At 48.0% G+C, this 17,212-nt stretch overlaps 1 pseudogene; it reads right to left on the bottom strand.

Moving 5' to 3' along the window:
* Positions 1-3,836: 3,836 nt before the first annotated feature.
* Positions 3,837-4,789, bottom strand: LOC147313889 (uncharacterized; annotated as a pseudogene).
* Positions 4,790-17,212: the final 12,423 nt, after the last annotated feature.

Raw genomic sequence — 17,212 nt, 5'->3', positions numbered from 1 at the left:
TACTGAGGTAGACTGGAGAGAAGCACCAAACATGCACTTTTGTTTCATGGGGTTTTTTGTTGTTTTTTTTTACTTTTTTTGCAGGGGGGGGGGGGGGGGGTATTTTTTTTTTAAGAGAAATAGACACACAGACAGAAGCAGTTCTCCAATTGCGTTCCTTTTATTTTTTTGTGCTTGCTCCCTCCCTTTCTCTCCTGGAGTCGAATGAATACCTCCCCCTCCCACACCACACACATACACACACTGACACACACACACAATTGAAAATACAGCATAAATTTTACATGACAGGCTCCTGGTTCATTACAGTCCTTGAGTTATTAGCTAATTTGCAGCTATGAAATTTCCAACCCCTGTGAGTGAACTGGGGTGTCAAGAGTTGGCTAAATGTGGTGTGTGGAATTTGATGTTTGATGGGCATCTCCTTGGATGGTAGTGTGTGTGCGTGTGTGTGTTGTGTGTGTGTCAGAGAGCGAGAGACAGAGAGAAAGAGAGAGGCTATAGTTGAAGTTATGCAGGAAGGTAGTTGTGGGAGGCACTTTCCCCACGTACACACACGCACATCAACACATGGTACGTTATTGTAGATGCAACGTTTATTCTGAGCTTTTGGTATTAGTTTTGGGCAGCTCCTGTCTCAGCTGATCTCAGCTCTTTCTCCGCTCCTCTCCCGTCTCACTAAAAAAGGGAAGGAAAGACGTCATCAGCCCAAATTCCATCAGCTGTGTTCTCACTAGGGCTGGGTATTGTCACTGATTTCTAGAATCGATTCAATTCCGATTCACAAGGTCCCAAATCGATTCGATCCACGATTCGATTTAATTCGATTCGATTCGATTTAAATCTGGGAAATTTTGACAGTCAGAAGTATAATTCAGATCAGAACATTTACATATTTTTGTATCTATAAAAAGGAAGCTGACACTCGCAAGACTTTATCCAAGGTGTGAGCATCACAGCAGATGGCTTTGTGTCAAAGTAGCTGAGGATAAAACACAGAAAAACATGAAGGTTTTCCTGGCCTGGGATTTTCTAAAAATATTCTGCAGTACATCAAAAACGAAAGAAAACCATTAATTAATGAACATTACCTCTGACGTTACAGCGGTTTTATTAGACACACGGCTAAGCATTTTGCATTTTGAATAATATTAAAAAGTTTAAATTTGTTCAGTATTGAACAGCAGAAATTAGGTTTTCTTTTCGGAAGAATGTAAAAGGGAAAAAAACAGCGGCCGACAGCGCTGTAAACAACAGTAGACTTGTGCGTAACAAGCAAGCGAATAATGAAGAAAGCGAAACTGTTCGAGAGAGAGAGAGGGGGGGGGGGAGGGAGAGAGGGGGAGGGAGAGAGGGAGAGAGAGAGAGCTGCGCATCGCAATGGAAGCAAAACAGTAAAAGAGTGAATTCATGACGATGTTTATGTGAAGCGTTTGGATCTTCTTTTGCTGCTGGTTCGGTCAATATTGTTTGGAGAGAGATCAAACTAACAGCTTTAGAATCAGCGCATAAAGGGCGTGAACACAAAGCGCGGACCCGGATCAGCGAGCTGTCGGCTTTCAGCCCCGACTGTGAGAAAGGCGACATCTAACTGATTCTGATCCACGGGTCGCGCTGTGTGTTTAAGTCTATGTGCAGAATCCCTGTACCTGCTCTCATTTACTGTTTGGTGGTTCTTGAAATTTTGTGAGATGTCACCAGAGATTCTGGCATTTCGGACAAAATAAATTTATATTAAAAAATCGATTCAGGATTTTAATGAATCGATTTTACGTTATCCAAGCCAGAATCGATTTTAATCGATGAATCGATTATAAAAACCCACCCCTAGTTCTCACCTGCCTCTCCAGCACCGGTACATTGAGCTCACTGCACCACCACTCCCCTGCAGCTGCGCCCGGGACCATACCTCCGCCACACACCCCCACCACCCGACTGAGGCCAGGGAGCCGTCCGGCCGAACCTACACAGGACCACAGCCACCCGCTGCACATGCTCCGCCCAGGTGTCGCTGTGGATGATCACGTCACCCAGGTAGGTGGCAGCATATGCAGCGTGCGGACGCAGCACCCGGTCCATGAGGCGCTGAAAGGTGGCAGAGGCTCCAAGCAAGCCGAACGGAAGCGTAACAAATTGGTACAAACCATACAGAGTGGAGAAGGCTGTTTTTTCCTTGGACTCGGCAGACAAGAGAATCTGCCAGTAGCCCTTGGTTAAATCCAGTGTCGTGAAAAAACGGGCCGTGCCCAACCGATCCAGGAGCTCGTCGACCCGGGGCATGGGATAAGCATCAAAGCGTGACACTTCATTCACCTTGCGATAGTCGACACAGATCCGTATAGACCCATCCTTCTTCACCACAAGAACTATGGGGCTACACCAAGCGCTGTGCGACTCTTCTATCACTCCCATTTTCAGCATTTCAGCCAATTCCCTCTGAACAATTTGCCGTTTATGCTCAGGAAGCCTGTAGGGCTGTGAAAGCACCGTTACGCCAGGCTGTGTTTCAAAATGATGCTCAATGAGAGGCGTTCGGACGGGCAGGGCGGAGAACACATCTGCAAACAGCTGTTGTAACGCGACAACGTCCGCTCTCTGGGTCTGTGTGAGATGGTCATCACAAGGGAGGGAGGCGGGAATGATGGAATTTGGCACCTCCGGCCCCAACTCAGCTCTCTCCTTAACCAGGCTCACCAGAGAAGCGGTTTCAGCCTCTCTCCACGCTTTAAGGAGATTGAGGTGATAAATCTGCGTGGCCCCTCTCCTGTCCGACCGAGCAACCTCATAGTCAACGTCCCCAACTCGCCGTGTGACCACAAAGGGTCCTTGCCACTTGGCAAGCAACTTTGAGCTGGAAGAAGGGAGTAATACAAGCACTTTGTCTCCCAGAGTCTAGCCCCTCTGTCATACAGGCGTTGCTGACACTCCTGAGCCTGGAGCAAATTCTCCCGTGACAACCTCCCCAAAGTGTGGAGTTTCGCTTTCAGGTCCAGCACGTACTGAATCTCATTTTTGGCGGGGCTCGGACCTTCCTCCCAGCTTTCTTTAATCAAGTTGAGCACCCCACGCGGCTTCCTGCTGAACAGCAGTTCAAAGGGAGAAAATCCCGTGGAGGCCTGGGGCACCTCCCGCACTGCAAATAACAGAGGGTCTAGCCAGCGATCCCATCCTCGTTAATGAACTTACGAATCATGGACCTCAAAGTCTTATTCAGCCGCTCCACCAGCCTGTCCGTCTGAGGGTGGTAGACGCTGGTCCGAATAAATTTAATACCCAGTAATTCGTACAGACATGAACGACGTGCCCTGGTCAGTCAGTATCTCTTTCGGGATTCCGACTCGGGAGATGACCTGAAACAGTGCCTGCGCCACACTTTTTGCAGAGATGTTGCGCAGCAGGACTGCTTCCGGGTATCGCGTTGCATAATCCACCAGGACTAACACAAAGCGATAGCCGCGTGCACTCCGGTGAAACGGCCCGATGAAGTCCATGCCAATACGCTCAAACGGGACCTTCATGAGTGGGAGCGGGTGCAAAGGCGCTTTTGGTAAGGCCGGCTGGTTAACAAGTTGGCAGGACGTGCACCAGCGGTGCACATCCGCTCGGATGCCCGGCCAATAGAATTGGGCCATTATTCACTCCAGAGTTTTTTCATATTCCATATGCCCTGCCATGGGGTTATAATGAGCCGCCTGGAAAATCATTTCCCGGTGGTGTCACGACTCACTCGATATAACCTATCTTTCAATAAAATGAAGCAGGTCTGCACAACGTCAGGGCGCACCATGTGACCATCAATCTCAATCACCTGGTCAAAGGCTGAGCGTAGGGTGTCGTCACGAGACTGCTCCAGTGGGAAATCTCCCTTGGGGGAAATTTCCGGAGCCGCCGGGGCCTCCCGTGAAGGACCCACCGTCTCCACCCATTCTGCCTCCAGCAATGCCCCGGGAGGAACCAAGCTTTGGTGCACGAGTGTCTGCGTACAGCCCGTGTCCACCAAAGCATGGCTTATACCCCCTCGAGTCCTTACAGGAATGCTGTACGTCCCTCCTGGACCGGGAGAGGGTGCTGGGGCACCGGCGATGCGGAACACCTGCCCTACTTCCATCAGAGGGCAGTCCCTCCTCAGGTGTCCCGGTTGCCCGCACTTCCAGCACTCCTGCCCCGGCGTCTGTGCCACTCTCCGTGGCTCAGGGGCGGCACTGCTCAGTTCAGATCCCTGGGAAGGCACAAAGGAAGCAAAGGGATTAGTGGGGCTCAGCGCCGGTGTCTGCTCTGCCTGCGCCGGCGCAGGTACCCGGTGCCTTGGTGCCAGCACTGGGACTTGCTTGCTCTGCTTCCGGCTGCCTTCCCCGGGCTCCTCTGCCCTGGCAGCGAGATGGTCCTCCGCCAACGTGACTGCGACCTACAGACTCACGGGACGGTGGCACCGGACCCATCTCGCCGTCTCCGCAGGCAGCCCCTCCACGAACTGCTCCAGCACCACCTTGTCCACCAGCAGCGCCTCCCCCTCTGAAGATCCCGGTTGCAGCCAGCACACCACCGCGTCGTGCAGCTTCCGGGCCCAAGCAAACAGCTGATCCTCCGCGGTCAGCCGACAGGCCTGGAACCGCCGGCGATGATCCTCCGGGGCGAGTCCCATCCTGTCCAGCACCGCCCGGCTCACGTCCTCGAAGCTGCTCCTCGAGGTCAGCGGCAGACTCAGGGCCGCCATCTGAGCCTCCCCGGACAGTAGAGGAGGCAACCGCAGAGCCCACTCCACCTGCGGCCACTGGCAGGACTCCGCCATGGCACAAAAAGCCTCCAGAAAAACCTGGGGGTCGTCCCCGTCGCCCATCCGGTGCATCGCCACCGACAGCGGAGGGGCCTTCGGTGGCGGAGCGGCTCCAATCAGCCGCTCCAGAACCTAGGTCTGCCGGTCCGCCTGCTCCTGCAGCTTCTTAAGTTGTTCGCGCTGGGCAGCTGCCTGGTCCTGACTCATCTTTGCTAATCTCCGCCAGCATTTGCGCCAGGAACTGCAAAGGCTGGGCGGGCGGCGTGTGGGTCAGACATCCCCACGTAGACTGGGTTTCGGCACCACTTGTGGGAGGCACTTTCCCCACGTACACACACGCACAGACACACACGGTACATTATTGCAGATGCAACGTTTATTCTGAGCTTTTGTTATTAGTTTTGACAGTCCGCGGTCTGGACAGCTCAGTAGTATACACTATCTTTTTATTTGCAGTAATGCAGTATTCTACATTAATACGAATATGAATCTTTGACAGCACATTCATGCACCAAAAAGCTTTCAATAATTCAAAAAATCATGATTATTTTTGCTTTGAAAAAAGTTAAGCAAATTCTATTTGTAAAATGTTGTTACTTAATAAGATGCTAGTTTCAGAAACACAGTAAATACTCACGTCATCTAAAACAGAAAATATGGAAAAGTTTATTTCCTGTTAACATTATAAATGTTTTGTTTTGTTTTGTTTTTAGTAGAACCAAATTATTTCCAAAACAAAAAGAAACAGGGCTGGTGTCTTAACATACAATTAAAATAAAACAAAAACTCAAATAATAAAAGAACTTCCTGAAAAAAAATATCATTCCCAATATATGTACATCAGTCTTCTGGGTGAAAGTTTTGATTAATGCCACAAATTGTATGGCTATACACCTACTAGTTTCTTTAGGTACACCTGTCCACCTGCTTAAAACAAATATCTGATCAGCTTCTCACATGGACGAAACTCTTTGCATTTAGACATGTAAACATGATCAAGAAGTTCAGACTAAGCATCAGAATGGGGGAAGTGGTGATTTAAAGTGCTGTTAAAAAGTATCTGCCCCCCTCTTGATTTCTTATTTTTGTATATTTCTCACATTTACTTTTCAAATGATGAGACACATTTTAATATTAGTCAAAGATATCCCAAATGAATACAAAATGTAGTTCTTAAATTATGATTTTATTTACTACTGGAAAAATGCAATCCAAACCTTCTTGGTCCTATGTGAAAAAGTAGTTGTTGGTTGTGCTACTCTTGTAATCAAGCATTTGTGGTACTTGGCAATGAGTCTTTCACCTAGCTAGAATTTTCAGAATTGTTTTAATTCAGCCACACTGGAGAGTGGCTTGAATTAAGGTTATACCAAAGCATCTCAAATTCTAGAGTTTGACCAGAGTTTGACCTACATTAAAACTTAAAGGTCTGCAGTCGTTTATATGTTGTTCTGGATTCTTTTCTGACCTCCTGCTTGGGTGTTCATTGCGCTCTTGGATTAATGATCGTCTTTTAGCCTACAGCACTAATACCCAGCATCCAGATTGATGGCAAAACAACTAGAGGCTCAGTGTTCCAACATTGGGAAGAAGGAACTGCTGTCACAGCTAGAGATTGACAAGTTACAACACAAATGCTACGGCAAGGGGGAGCCACGACAACAGGTAAAGGGGGAGATATCATCACCCCCACCATAGATTGGGTACCAAGCCCCAAGTGAGACTGAAGAAGGATCACTGAGTGCGAGAGGAACTAACCTGAGAGATAGGATCATGGTGAAGCTTGAAGCTTGGATCCTCCATAGCCGGTTACCAAGACTACGTGAAGTACCCTCAGAAGATCTACTAGATGATGTGAATCCACCACTACAGACAATACCTACCACCACCATTATGAGATAATGAGCTGATCTACACTGACTAGTGAGATGCCAATGATCACTGAGATGCTTGTCTAAAAGTTGAAGAGCCACAATGACCGGGACCTTCCATGTAGAAGGAGACTAGAGGTCAAGATCAAGGTAACACGGAGAGAAGTTAGCCAACTATTGGAGCTGCAGAAAGGTGCGATGAAGAAAGTACAGCAAGCTTAGAAACTTCCAAGCAACGACTCACTGCCTTGCCCAGCCGCTTGAAGAGGTACACCAGAGAGATCAAAGGCAGAAGAATAAACCAGCTGTTCTCCACAGAAGCATCCAAAGTGTACTCTGAGTGGCAGGGGAGCAATTTGAGAACAGCACCACCAAGGCCGGAGACTGAGCAATACTGGAAGAGCGGTGGCAATGTCCAGTGGCTAGTCAATCTAAGAGCAGACCACAGCAACCTCCCCAAGCAGGGTCCAGTAACCATCACAGTGATAGATATCCAAGAAGGGGTCTCCAGTATGAAGAGTTGGACAGCACCAGGCCCCGACATGGTTCAGACATACTTGCTGAGGAAGCTGACAGCGCACCATAAGTGTCTGGCAGTATAAAGAGCCACCTGTTAGTCTCCTGTCAGGCATCATATTGGCTAAGATGAAGAGGCACATGGCTCAATACATGAGCGTGGCATAGAAAGGAATACAAGAAAGCCTATGACTCGATGCTCCACACCTGGATCCTGGAATGCCTAGAACTGTACAAGATCAACAGAACCCTAAGAGCCTTCATCGGGAACTCAATGGGGATGTGACGGACAACACTAGAGTAGAAATTTTCTTAGGGTGGCATGAGGGTGGCAAAGAAATCAAATGGGGTGGCAAAATCAAAGCCTTTTTTCCCCCCAAACATATATGCAGGTGGCTACATATGGTTAAAATGATTCAAATGCAGTTCTGGATTACTGTAATTCTCTTCTCTATGGTTTACCTCATAAATCCCTCCATAAACTGCAGTTGGTTCAAAATACAGCTGCTCGTATTATTTCCAGAACTAGATCCACTGAACATATAACACCTGTTCTTAAACAGCTCCATTGGCTCCCAATTCACCTCCATGTCAATTTCAAGATCCTGCTTCTAACTTTCAAAGCGCTTCATAACTTTGCTCCTCCATATCTATCCGATCTTCTCCATACATACTCACCCCTTCGTACACTCCGCTCTTCTTCAGCTTCCCTTCTGTCAGTTCCACCTGCTCGCCTGACTACCATGGGACTCAGAGCCTTTAGTTGTTCTGCCCCGAGACTTTGGAATGCACTTCCACTTGCTCTACATGTAATAGGGAAGGCTTTAGGACCCAGGGGAACCAATGGAGGGTATAAAAGAGGAAGTAGCAGCAGGTGCTCTTCATTTCCACTGACAAGCGGCTGTGAACAATGGTTGTGTGAGTAGGTGAAGAGCCTGAGAAGTTTTAATTGTCTGCTACACAAACTGTTGTTTTAAACCTCTACAGCAGAGGTTCGAGGTACAGGCTGTTTTTCCTTTAGTGTTTTGTTTAAATTTGTTGAAATGTATTTGATGTTTATTGTATTTTATGTTTTTAGTAGTGATTTTAGAAGATAAGCCAAGATAAGCCAGGTGTGCAGCAAACACAGTTGTCTGCTGGAGGTATGTTAACTTAATATATTTGACATTAAAAAAGTATATTTATGCACTATATAATCTAATTTATATTGTATTGCCTCCTGCAGGGCAGGCTGCACATGTGAATTTGTCACTGTTTTTTCCTCCTCCTTTTTGTTGCGTTTTTTGGTTTTAGTAGGGTCACCTTTTAAAACTGTTTTTTATGCCGGGTTTGTTTTTATTTCTACTGGATTGGTGCAATATTAGTCGGGCAAGGCGCAATCCCTGAGCGGGGCTCTTACCTTAGGATTTTTAGAGGTGCTCCGTGTGGATTTGCAGTGAATAAGTTTTTATTAAGAGTGATTTTTAGTGCCACCGATTATTGCCTGAACTAGCACTTAGTGCATGCGATAAGTGTTCTGTTGGGCTCGTATTTATTTGGGGTGGATTTGTTTCTTTTAAAGCAACGAGCATCTGGGACCGCCAAGGGAGAGCAAGCCCTCAGGTGATAGTTGCATTGCTGGCAGGTTGCACCAATAACACTATCTTGTGGTCGTTAGTGACCTTTCCCATTTTGATGTTTTAGGCCTTTTGCAAACCCTTTGTGTTCTTTTAAAATAATAAATTTTAACATATCTGATTGATATTGACCCTCTTGTCCCGTTTATTCTGGGCTCGTTCCTGTGAGAGCTTTGGGCCTGAAAGTTTGCACAAGGAGTATAGAGGCCCTTAGCGGTTACTCGGTGGCTTTCACTCGCTACATACGGACCACACACTGTCTCACCACTTTTAAATCACTACTCAAAACCCATCTGTTTAGAATTGCATACACCTGATCTGTCTTAGGCTATTTTTACCTTGCTCAGTTTTTATATTTGCTTTTATACTTTTATGACTGTTTATGTCTAAATTTTATCTACCATGTTTGCTATATATACATCTCTCTTATGTTTTTTATGGTATTGTTTACGTGCTACTGTAAGGTGACCTTGAGGGTCTGAAAGGCGCGTATAAATAAAATGTATTATTATTAAAATGTATTAAGTATACACGTTTTTCATATAAATATAGTCTATAACTTAATTATTGTCTGTAGCCCACATAATTACACACTTTAGTTACATAAAACATGTGAGTTTTGATGTTATGTACTGTATTGCCTGTATAATAAATAAATATTAGGGGTTCAACGAAACACAAAATTCACGGTTCGGTTTGGTTCGATACTTTGGTGTCACAGTTCGATATTTTTTCGATACAAAAAATGTTCATGCTTTTTTAATTTGTCATTTATTAAAATTATAAACATATATTTTAACTGAAATGTACAGTTTTTAAATTAAATGTTGCTGAAACAACAAAGGGATAAAATAATAAATCTATCTGATCGAGAAATCACATCTTTGGAAAAGAGAGTTTATTACAGAGAAATGGCTCTTTCCAAAATAAAAGCTATACTATACGCTTCTTCTGGGCTATATTCTCAGCAGCATATTAAACATATATAAGGAGAATCATGTGCTAACGGCTGTCTAAATGACTCAGGTTGTTACGGTTTGGAGGAGGACTCAAGCGCAGGACTCCGGTTCTGATGCTCACAAGAAGGGTTTATTTACAAGTCACCAGGTGTATATACAAGAATGTGCGGGGGGTGGGGGGTGGGGTGTTATATACAGCTGAGTGGGGGGAGAAGGGGTCTCCAGGGAAAGCACGCGTTCTTCAATATATCCACTCACACGATCACAGGCTCACACTCCGACACTGCCACACGGGAATCACACGGGGAAAAATCAGGAAGCTCTGTAGACAGGGAGACAGAGTTAAGGACGACGCACAGAGGAAAACTCTCCTGACAGTACCCCCCCCCCCCCCCCCCTCCCCCGACGGGAGTCTCACGGCGACCCCCAGGCTTGTCAGGGTGAGCCGCATGGAACCATACCCCGATCCAAAAGGGCCGCCCGCGGGATCCAAGAACGCTCCTCCATCCCGTAGCCTTCCCAATCCACGAGATACTGCAGACCGTGCCCCCGGCGCCGGACATCCATGATCCTCGAAACGGAGAAAGCCGGGTGGCCATCAATGACCCGGGCGGGCGGAGGGGGTCCGGAAGGAGGGCACAGAGGACTAGAGAGGCACGGCTTCACTTGCGACACGTGGAAGGTGTTATGGATCTTCATATTCCGGGGCAGTTTAAGGCGGACAGAGACAGGGTTAATCACAGAGTCGACTTCAAAGGGACTAATGAAAGTGGGAGACAGTTTCTTGGATTCAGACCTGAGTGGGACAAATCTGGTAGACAGCCAAACCCTCTGTCCAGGTGTGTAGGTGGGAGCAGGGGTGCGGTGGCGATCCGCCAGGCGCTTATTGTGTTCCACTGTGCGGAGAAGGGAGGCCCGAGTCGCTCTCCAGGCACGCCGACACCTCCGAAGATGCTGTTGGACAGAGGGAACAAAGTGCTCACCTTCGACAGCTGGGAAGAGTGGCGGTTGATAGCCCAAGGACGCCTCGAAAGGGGACACACCGGTGGCAGAGGTGGTAAGGCTGTTATGAGCATACTCAATCCATGACAGTTGCTCGCTCCAAGTTGACTGGTTAGTGGAGACCAGGCACCGGAGAGCCGCTTCGAGCTCCTGGTTGGCACGCTCCGTTTGGCCATTGGTCTGTGGGTGGAAACCAGAGGAGAGACTGACCTGAGCTCCGAGGGCACTGCAGAACTCCTTCCAGACACGTGACGTGAACTGCGGTCCTCTGTCTGACACAATGTCCGTGGGGATTCCATGGAGGCGAAACACGTGGTTAGTTAGTAGCCGGGCGGTCTCTAGAGCAGTGGGGAGCTTAGGGAGGGCGACAAAATGAGCAGCTTTGGAGAAGCGATCCACAATGGTGAGAATAACAGAGTTACCTGACGAGACGGGCAGACCAGTGATGAAGTCAACAGCGATGTGCGACCAAGGGCGACTCGGAGTCGGCAGAGGGTGAAGGAGGCCAGAGGGTGGTTGATGGACACTCTTGTTTTGAGCGCAGGTCGAGCATGCGGAAATATACTCGCGGACGTCTTTGGCAAGGGAAGGCCACCAGACGAAACGTTGGAGGAAGGTAATAGTGCGGTGGACCCCCGGGTGGCAGGTGAATCTGGCAGTATAAGCCCAATGTAACATTCGTGACCTTACTGAGGAGGGGACGAAGAGCAACCCTGGAGGTCCCGTTCCGGGGTCCAGTTCTGTCCGCTGAGCCTCTTGAATAGCCGACTCGATCTCCCAGGTCAGGGCCCCGATTACACAGGTGGGCGGTAGAATGGGAGAGTCCCGAGTTGCGTCTTCGGAGGCGGCGAATTGGCGTGAGAGGGCGTCTGGCTTGACATTACGGGAACCGGGTCTGTAAGTGATCGTAAACTGGAATCTAGTAAAAACAGGGCCCACCTGGCTTGCCTGGCGTTGAGGCGTTTTGCTGATCGAATGTACTCCAGGTTCTTGTGATCGGTCCAGACCACAAATGGCTGGGCAGCACCTTCTAGCCAATGGCGCCACTCCTCCAGGGCTAGCTTGATGGCTAGTAGCTCTCGATCTCCCACATCATAGTTGCTCTCTGCAGAGGTGAGACGGCGTGAAAAGTAGGCACAGGGATGCAGCTTACCTCCTTGCTGCTGGGAAAGCACCGCCCCCACTCCAGCGTCCGAGGCGTCCACCTCCACAATGAACTGCCGGTCGAGATCGGGGTGGACGAGAATGGGCGCCGAGGCAACGCGGTCCTTCAGATGGGCAAATGTTCGTTGAGCCAGCTCATCCCAGCAGAAGGGAACATTGGGAGAAGTAAGACGGGTCAGAGGCAGGGCAAGTTTACTGTAGTCGCGAACAAAGCGCCGATAAAAGTTCGCGAACCCCAGAAAGCTTTGAAGCTGTCTACGGTTGGAAGGGGTCGGCCAAGCAACAACGGCTTGAACCTTTGCGGGATCAGTCTTGAGGTTACCCCGATCGATGACGTGGCCCAGGAAGGAAACAGTTGAGACATGAAACTCACACTTCTCCCCTTTAACAAAGAGACGATTTTCGAGGAGACGCTGAAGGACTTGCCTGACATGGTGTTGGTGGTCGGCGACAGATCGGGAGAAGATGAGGATGTCATCCAAGTAAATGAAAACGAAATGGTCGATGAAATCCCGGAGCACGTCATTCACGAGAGCCTGAAACACAGCTGGAGCATTGGTGAGACCGAAAGGCATCACAAGATATTCGAAATGGCCCAGGTGAGTATTGAAAGCCGTCTTCCACTCGTCTCCCTCCCTAATCCTCACCAGATGGTAGGCGTTGCGCAGGTCCAACTTTGTGAAGATGGTGGCACCCTGGAGAAGCTCGAACGCGGAACTCAGCAGAGGGAGGGGATACTTGTTTTTAACTGTGATGGCGTTGAGGCCGCGATAGTCAATACAGGGCCGTAAACTTTTATCTTTCTTGGTGACAAAAAAGAAACCAGTGGCAACAGGTGAGGACGAGGGGCGAATGAGACCAGCGGCAAGTGACTCATTGATGTAGTTTTCCATGCTTTCCCGCTCCGGTCGAGACAGGCTATACAACCTACTGGTCGGGAGCGGCATGCCTGGGAGGAGGTCAATCCCACAATCGTACGGCCGGTGAGGGGGAGGGGAGCGTGCCTTATCTGTACAAAACACTTGCGCCAGTTTGTGATAAACAGATGGTATGGAGGACAGATCAGGCGGTTCTGAAATAGTTTTATTGGGTGGTAGGCTCATGGCGGGGGTGGCGGCTTTTAAACAGGACATGTGACACTCCTCCCCCCACCCCGAAATACTTTCTTTCCTCCAATCAATCACAGGGTTATGTTGACATAGCCAGGGATAGCCCAAGACTAGTGGTGTGAGTGGGGCTTTAAAGACGTACAACTGTATGGTTTCAACATGATTGCCAGAAAGAGACAGGGAAATCGGTTCTGTGACATGAGTAATGTCTGGAAGACGCTGGCCACTAAGGGCTGTGACTTGGAGTGAATGAGACAGAGGCTCTGTGCTAAAACCTACTTTTAGCGCCAGCGAGGCATCAATAAAATTCTGTTCTGCCCCGGAATCGATCAGAGCGTCGAGAGAATGAGTCTTGAGACAAACCGCTAGCTTAGCCGCAATCATGAGACGAGAAGGAGACTGAGAACAGGTGACCTCGCCCACCCGTACACTCCTCGCTACTGGCGGGCGCTGTCTTTTGGCCGCACCTGGCAATCCATGGCAATATGGCCCTTGCGGCCACAATAAAAGCACTCACCGGCTCTCCGGCGACGATACCGCTCCTTGGGCGACAGTCTGGAGCGGCCCAGTTGCATGGGCTGTTCACTTTCTTCCATGCTGTCCGATGAGTGACTGCCGCTAGGCGCGCCCCCACCTGAGGTCTCCATGCGCCCCGGGGGCCTCTGGGAAATGTAGTTTCCGGTTCCCCGACGCGCCCGTAGGTGCTCATCCATCTTCACACATAGTGTAATCACATCAGACAGGGTCTTAGGAACATCTCTCATCATCAGTTCTCTCTTTAACTCATCACAAATATTATTCAAGAGAGTACTTATCAATGCCGACTGCCCCCAGCCAGTTTCTTCGGCCAAGGTCCAGAATTCAATCGAAAAATCCGCCATACTCCGCCTCCCCTGCTTCAAATTTAACAGTCTGTGGGCAGCCGCCTCCGCTCCGGTGCCTCTTTCAAAAACACTTTTAAATTTGCTGAGGAAGTCCTCGTAAGAAATGTCTGGGGCTGTTCTTAAAACAGCTTGCACCCAGTTTAATGCCGGCCCACGTAACAGTTGAACCATAAAGGCGATTTTGGCCCCATCTGTCTCATATGTTCTTCGTAACTGACGGAATTGTAGGGTGATCTGAGTCAAAAATCCACCAAATTCATTGAACTCACCCGAGAAAGGCTCCGGCGCTGGTAACGATCGCTCTGGCGGTTCTGTGGAAGCCGGCGTGGGGGAAACAGGCGGAGTGGCTGCAGATGGATTTGGAGCCGATAGCTGAGGAGAAACAGATGGAGGGGGTGAGGGTGGGCTTACCGACGGTAGACGTTGAGCGAGGGCTTGAGTGAGTGCGGCCAGTTGTTGATTTATGTGCCAAAGCATGTGTTCGTGGCGTTCCAGAATTGCCTCCGGGGTGAGGACGGGTTGCTGGGTGGGATTTGAGTCCGCTGAGTCCATGATGGCTGGATCGTTATTGTTACGGTTTGGAGGAGGACTCAAGCGCAGGACTCCGGTTCTGATGCTCACAAGAAGGGTTTATTTACAAGTCACCAGGTGTATATACAAGAATGTGCGGGGGGGTGTTATATACAGCTGAGTGGGGGGAGAAGGGGTCTCCAGGGAAAGCACGCGTTCTTCAGTATATCCACTCACACGATCACAGGCTCACACTCCGACACTGCCACACGGGAATCACACGGGGAAAAATCAGGAAGCTCTGTAGACAGGGAGACAGAGTTAAGGACGACGCATAGAGGAAAACACTCTTAACTAAACTTGCTGTAGCTTGACTTCACTAACGCGTAGTAGACAACGATCCAGCGACGAACAGCAGTCACCTCTTGGCTTAAATGCTGCTCCCCTTAATGAGACCCAGGTGTCTCATTTCCCGAGGGCGTGGGCCGAGGGCGTGAACCCACAGTGAGTTCCGCCCCGGCGAGAGAGAAGAGGAAGAGAGAGAGAAACAGAGAGGGCTGATCAGCGTGCAGCTGATCCACCTGGCCGTGACACAGGTAAAGTTTGTAGCATGTGTGCTTGTTGATTTTGTCTGCTTCCACTTGTCTTTGCACTAGGATGATGTCGGCGTAAATGTGCAGTCATATTCATTTTGTTCCCACTAGTGCTGTCAGCGTTAATCTGAAATGACATTAACGCCACAACACTCTCTGTTAACGAGCTACCGCGGATCGCCCCGTGCGTGGGGCTGGACGGCGTCAACCCGTTAACGAGCAAACTGCGCTAAAGCAGTAGTTCCCACCTATGTAACTGAGCATTGCGTGGCACATCCGACATACTGTTTTACTTTTGTCCATGACGCGCTTACCTTAAGGGTCATACTTCACATGAAGACCAAAATAGTTCCAAAGGACAGATCTGAATGAGGGTGGGGGAGGTTCAATTTGCCACGTTGCAACGAGCTTAGCTTCTGTCTTGCTAGCTTGCGCTGCGCTCAGTGGATCTGCGCTCAACAGTGCAGCCTAGGCGGAGTAGTCGAACGTAGCTCCACTGAGCTCTCAACACAGACAGCATCGTCAGAAGAAAAGTTGATAAAATAAATTTTAAATTTTGTATTGTTCGATACATATGCATACCGAACCGAAAGCACTGTATCGAACGGTTCAATATTGATACGAGTATCGTTGCACCCCTAATATCTATGTGTATGTATGATTTTTGGGAGAAAAAAGCTTTGTTAAAGTAAGAAACCTGCCTGAAATGAAGAACAAAAGTCACAGTAACAGAACTAGTATCCCTCTAGGGGAAAAGCTTAGCAGCACCTCGGTCAACAAGGTGAGGGCTGTTCAGCTTGGCTCCAACCCAAGGCTGGCCTCACTGCCTGCCAGCCTTCCAGGAAATTACGACAGAGACTCAGACGCAGCTCCTACTCCATCAGGTGAATGTATACAGTCATATATACACACACAATGTGTTTCTGTGCATGGAGCCTAGTAGTACTAATAAAATCCAGAAAGCAAACACTTATATATGCTTAATATGGATATAGTCTGACTTTCATAATTACAAGACAAGTATTCATTACAAATTGTTGATAAACTTGCTTACATATTGTAATTAAATTATCGTTCTCTATTATTGTTATCAGATATATTTTTTGTCTTGGAATACTGCCACTTAAAACTAAGCTTATACTCAGATAATCATGTTTAATCACAAATTTTATGGAAAATTGACACGGTCTTGGGTTTCGTAGTTCCACACAGTTCCAGCTAGAACCAGTTCTATTTATATTATACATGCTTCCCTTAGGTAGTATTAAAAGGCCAGTTTTATCTATCCATGAAACTATATGACACACAACTACAGTAATGATTTAAAGGCATAAGGACCTGGATGATCTTTAATTTCCTGCTTCTAAATTCAAGTCAATATGATTATTGTAGTTGTTGTTCCTCAAAATCTTAGAAATATAGTGTCTAACCAGACGCTTACTGTGTATGATATTACCTTGGACTGTAGTAACACTGTGAGGAATCTTGGAATAATTTTTGACCAGGATATGTCCTTTAAATGCACATGTTAAATATCAGGACTCTTTTCTTGCATTTGCACAATATACTGTACTGACAGAGACCAGAAGACAAAAACATATTTTCCCACATTTACTTCTCTTCAAAAATACAAAAGAAAATCACCTGGAAGAGATAATAATATGAGGAAAAATACACAGAATACACACATCAACAGTTTTGTCGTCATGTGTTTGTATGTCTCAGTCACGAAACCTACTTGATATTGAATGTGAGAAGCCGCTATAACGTCCCCCAGAGGTCAGAGACACAACGTCTGTGTAAGTGCCACTGCTTTTAAGGGTCACAGCGTGGAGGAGGTTTTCTCCTCCTCTCCCCTCTTGTGTTTCTGTGTTGTACTGTCATGTGACTCAGCAGCGCTAGACGAGCAAGCATGCTTAGCAAGCCAGATGCCTATGGTCCCTATTGTTCCCTATTAACCAGAATCACAGAAGAATGAGGCATAACGGACAAGAATCTGGCTGTAATAACTGATAATGGCACCAACATGGTCTCTGCTGTGCGCAAAGCATGTTGGACACACTACCTATATTTTGCTATACTTTGCTTTTCTGCTGAATCTCAAGCAAGTCAGAGTTGGCCTTGAAAGAGTCTTTCCCCACTAAATTCAGTGCTATTGTTGCTTTCTTTCACCATAGCACTAAATCTGCGGACAAGCTCAAAGAAATTCAGAGG

Source organism: Aulonocara sp. 'chitande type north' Nkhata Bay, linkage group LG14 (genome assembly GCF_057382095.1).
Source record: "Aulonocara sp. 'chitande type north' Nkhata Bay isolate Kocher_YH1m ecotype deep benthic linkage group LG14, A_spYH_male_GT1.1, whole genome shotgun sequence".
Classification (NCBI taxonomy): Eukaryota; Metazoa; Chordata; class Actinopteri; order Cichliformes; family Cichlidae; genus Aulonocara; species Aulonocara sp. 'chitande type north' Nkhata Bay.
This window is presented reverse-complemented; position numbering and strand designations above follow the sequence as displayed.